The 5,450-nt window shown below is 33.6% G+C and overlaps 1 long non-coding RNA gene across 1 annotated transcript; it reads right to left on the bottom strand.

Moving 5' to 3' along the window:
• Positions 1-444: 444 nt before the first annotated feature.
• On the bottom strand, positions 445-2,259 carry LOC149906888 (uncharacterized). Its single transcript, XR_016456938.1, has 3 exons — positions 1,812-2,259; positions 1,627-1,688; positions 445-1,552 (listed from the first exon to the last, which is right to left on the bottom strand). It is a non-coding gene; the product is annotated as an uncharacterized LOC149906888 (long non-coding RNA).
• Positions 2,260-5,450: the final 3,191 nt, after the last annotated feature.

Here is a 5,450-nt window from a genome sequence, read left to right as displayed (position 1 = left end):
AAATATCATTTTAAATAATTTTTATACGTACTTTTACTACGGTAGATTCGCGCCGGTCCCCCGATCCCGCCTTGTAAATCGTCGTCAAGGTCGCTAGCCCCTATTAACGCCTTAAGACGATACACAAAAAAAAATCCACTGCTTGGCGGGCGGAGTCTAATAGCTCGCTATCGCGAACGCGGGTGTGCGCGAAGTCATTCTTGCAAACTCGCCGCGCTGCCGCTGGCCGACTCGGGACAAACATGTATGGAGTCGTCATACAGTTATAATATTGTTATATATTTATTCAATTGTTGATTTATTGGTTTTATTTTCTTGCTTATAAACAAATAATCTTCTTTCCAACAACTACTTAGACATTATTAATAATTATTATTATTTCGTAATGTTTACTTTATTACAAAATAATACAGGTTATAAATAATCTTTAAAATAACAAAAATATTGTTACTCTGAAAAAATGAAATGGTAATCAATAACGCGGACTACTGAATTGATTTAGATAGAATTTGATGCTGACGTAGATATTACATCATGCCCAGAAATGAAAGGTACTATTTCTGAAAGAAGTTATAAACCCTAATTCTTCTCAGTCAAAGTCAAGAGTGGAAGATATCACTAATACAGTAAAACTGATGCGAAACTTTGGATGTTAATTTGTATATTTTTTTGTTAGTTGTTACTTAATCACGTCAAGACTACATTACCAATTTTGATAAAATATAGCTAATTACCTGGATTTACACATAGGATACTTTTTATCCGAACTGAACACTTCTGTGGGATAAAACAGGATTCACGATATAACCTAATTCCAAGCGGGCAAAGCCGCGGTCGGAATGATATTTTTTTAAATAGAAAAATTGTTTAAAAAAAAACACAAAATATATTGACGCATATATTTATTTTTTGCACTCTATTATAATTGTAATTATTCATTACAAACAATCAAAATAAAATAGCCAGAACAAAGTTAGGCCCTGGTAGGGTAGGTAGGCAGGTACAGCAATGTGAGACGAACACTGGCTTATTTATACCAATAATAATGTATTATAAACATTAAATTAAGTTTACAACAAAAATACATAATATTAGCTAATGTGAAAACGAATCAACCAATCATCCCACAACAATGAAATGTGCACACAAATATTCATCCAAATCGGTTCATGTGATTAGGAGGAGTGACTGCAGCGCCATCTTCCGGGCCCAATTGTGTTTCCAGATCACCCAGGAACTCAATTTAATATACTTACACAAAATTTTTCGAAATTAAAACTCACATTACTATGTAAATATGAATATAAACCTGTTTTAGTACTAAGCAATTTCCCGCACAGGTGTAGTAAGTATAAATGAAATAAATATCAACATCAAATTCTTTATACAACATACTTATCTACCACCTACTAAGAAATGTAATTCTTGAAATTTTTTCGTATTTTTTTTAAATATAATACTACTCCAATGAGCTCCTGTTCCATATCACGTCCGCCATACTTCCACTAAGTTCACCATGATCTTTTATTTCTTTGCACTTTGTTGCTTTTTGCTAAAAATGGAATCATGCGATAAAACCAGTAGAACGTTGATAACATACATTTTTGACTGAATAAAGGTACTTACGAAGGAGTGGGTTCACATTGTGAACAATCAGTGGGTTTATTTTCCTTCTGGATTCCGGATTTCTGAAAAGATTATCTATGCTATAAATGAAAAAAATCTTACACATTCGTTATGTACTTAAAACAGGGGTACATATCAAACATCGTCTATAATACAATTATCATCAAATTTAAAATAAAACCAACTTCTTCATTAATTTGTTCCAATTGTAAGCATTCTTTTTTCTCCAACCTTTATGTTTCTTCTTCTTATTTTCTTTATTGTCCCCATTTGTCTCATTTTGTCTTATCGTGTTGTCACCCTTTTTTACGATTGCGCGAGCGACACAAGTTCCCCGTGTGACGGCCGTAGCGGGAATGACTCGTGCAGCGATCGGGGTAGGAAGGTACAGGGCGGCTCTCGCTATATTGGCTGGTCAGGCGCTAATTTCAAGTATTTCTTGTTTATTTCAAAACCATCGCATATTTCAAAATTCTAACACGGTAGACGTATAGGTTGTATATTTTATAGTTAATATCCAAAAAGTCGTAACTTTACGTTTGTTATTTTGAAGATGCCAGAGATTAAAAAAAAATAACAATGATAACTTTGTATTTTTTTTCTATCGAGAAAATATCATGGAATCATGTTTCTAAAACGGTAGACGTATTGTGTTACTATTGAACTTTCTTGTCAAGAATTTTCATCACGACAACTTTAATAATATAAAAATTACGAAGGTTTGAAAAGGGCCGTAAATGTTAGAAAAATTAATTCATCACCTTAAAACCCAGCGTTGGCGCTTTTTAAACGTTCTCTCTGTGGTTGTTCATACTAACGCTTTAAAATCACTCATGTCTCGTCTCTGGCTTCAGTAAGACGTGGAAATGGTTTCTGCTAAATTAATGGCACTAGCGATTTGTGTTATTAAAAGACGAAAAAGAAAACAAAAGGCATTCTGGGTACATCCTCTGAATGAACAGAGATACTTAAAAGGGCAGTTTGTGACACTGTACGAAGAGTTAAGGCAATACCCCGGAATTTTTTTAATTATTTTCAAATGTCTATAACGATTTTGAATACAGGAACGGACGAGACTCCACATCTATAATTAATAGTTCGGGATCAACAATCCACGACATCGTATCGATTTTCTGATGATTATAAGCACAACAAACACGTGCTACCGCTGAGCGAGCGTGCGGCATACTGAACGCAGCGCCGGCGCTTTTTTAGCGCTCGTCTGAATAATAGTAAGAAGTTTCCTATGGTCTATTTTATTTAACGCCCAACGCCGAGCGTTGAAAATAGAACACTGCGCGATAAAAAAGCGTCGCGCTTTAAAAGCGCTGACGTGTGAACATATACTTGGGAATGCATTTGTTCTATTTGGACGCTTTTTTAACGGACGTTAAAAAAGCTCTCGTGTGAATGAGGTCTTATAGTACTTTAAAAAAAATTGTAGAAAAATAATAGAGGTACCTTAGTTGATTTTTTAAATTTTATCTTATAAGTAAGACATTCTTTTATTGCAATATGTATAAATTATATTCAATAAAGTCAAATATCTTGGTGAAAATAATCATTTTGTCGACTGTAATTTCTAAAAAAATTCACATTGTTCGGATTTTAATTTCGTAAGTTAGGAGTCCAAAATAAAAAAATCTTTTAACTAACTATTTTAATAAGGATTTTTGCAGTTAGTTAAAAATAATTGTGTGTTAGATCTGTCAGCAATTTCAGATGTTTTTAGCTTCGAAATTGACACTAAAAGTGAAATCAAGTAATCATCGGCTCAGTTATCTTGATGGTATTCAGAAATACTGTATTAATTGAAAAAAACTCTTAACTAACTACAAAGACAATAAAATTTCCTAAAATTATTAGTAATTCATATGTTTGTAAGATAAGTGGTTGATGGACAATCTGGTTTGAAAAATCACATATTTGAGCCAAACAGCGCACGGACCGCGTACACAGCCTTAAAATGAATACAAAATTTTAAGATTGTTTAAATTGCCTGCAATCCTTTTTTTCTCCAATGATTTAATAATTTAATAGTGTATTATAATTATCATCTACATTTAATATTTTATCGATATTCTACTGGCATGGTTACATTTATGCCAACTTTTAGCTGAATTTATTTATTATCTACTATCTTCCCGCCCGCGGCAACGCCCGCATTATAAATTAAAGGAAAACCAGCGTAGTTCCCCTTCCTGTAGAATTTCCGGGATAAGTATATACAATCAAACTAAGTTTATTTTATTATGAACCAAATTTTATCCAAATCGCTCTAGCGGTTTAAACGTGAAGAAGAGACAAACAGACAAACAGAGTTACTTTCGCATTTTCCAATACTTACTTACCTACGGAACGGATTTTTTAACGGATTTTAAGCGCGATTTATTCATTTAAATTTTAAATATTATTTTCCCGACGTTTTGAACACTTTACAGCGAGCGTGGTCACGGGGAGACAGTCCGTTAAAAAGTCTTTACTTAGCTAACGAAATCAAATTATACAGCCGTTAATTATGCTTTTTTTTTCAGATTTCGACATTTTGCACCGGAATGAAAATGTACAGGGTGAAAATGTACCTACTTCCCGTGAAATTTTCTTGAAATCTTGAAATTTTGTACGAAGCAACGTTTTACAGATGAAGGAAAAATTGTGAAAAGCGTAAATTTTAAGTTACCTACAACATAGAAAAATTTACCTATAGGTAGGTACGGAACCCTTGGTGCGCGAGTCCGACTCGCACCTGGGTCGGTTTAATTTTGCAGATTTTTTTTCTTTTTATTTCGATTTCTGAGGAAGAGGGAAAACTACACATATCCCAATATCCTTTAACCCTCAATCAGCAACAAAAAAGCCCTAGCAACACCAAAGGAAATAGTTTATACAATTATTTGTTAGCCATTGTAGGTGCGAAGGTATTCACCAAAGTTTCCGATTCGTCTCCATCGCAACGGCTTTCTGGCGGCTAATTGAATTGTATAAACTATAAACTTACGTATTGTTGGTCCAGTGGATAAGATAAAAGTAAGGTTATTCCCGGGTTGGAAAAAAAATATTCAAAATTTTTTTTAAGGGAAACTTCTTTAAAGCGCGTTGAGAGTAAAATGTCATGGCAATACCGTCACGTTATTTAGTAAGGCGACGATTTTGGTATCTTTGAACCTTGCCAAAGAAGTTTCACTTCTGACACGTGTGCTCGGTACACACGGTCTTTTTTTATAGAGTGTGTTGAATTAAAAGTTTTTCTTTCTTTCTTTCTAAATTTAGCAGTGGAGGAGACGGTCAAAATCTTTATTCCCATCACAACTACCTATTTCAACAGTGGGTATAACTTTTAAACAATTAATGTATTTTAAAATACTAAGTGATCTGTTGATTTATTTCAAAATTACACTACCTATACAGCATTTCGTTCATCAAAAGTTTTGTGGTAGAGATCACTTGTTAATGATAAGACCGCCTATTGTAGATACTAGATACAATAATTACTTGCTGATATAGTATAAATTATTGTTTTATTTGGATACAATATAGAGTGTATTATTATTACTAAATGCGAAAGTAGGTTCATATAAAAATTATTCTCTTTCTTGAAGTCAGTTATAAGTAAAAGTTACTCTATGTAATAACATGTTCTATATAAGTTCGACGAACTATGCATCAAACCACACTACCTACGTTAAACAAACTAGAAGCAAAGCCAACAAAAACAGGTTAATTTCCACACGGTTCCTTTGAAGTGGAATTTCCGCGATGTGGTCAGATTTGTTGAGAAACAGCTCAACCGGAAATCAGGTCGAGAATTCCGCGCGATTTCCGCT

Source organism: Colias eurytheme, chromosome 7 (genome assembly GCF_061535395.1).
Source record: "Colias eurytheme isolate Ceu_HAF_F1 chromosome 7, ilColEury1 Martin Lab GWU primary, whole genome shotgun sequence".
NCBI classification, from domain to species: Eukaryota; Metazoa; Arthropoda; class Insecta; order Lepidoptera; family Pieridae; genus Colias; species Colias eurytheme.
This window is presented reverse-complemented; position numbering and strand designations above follow the sequence as displayed.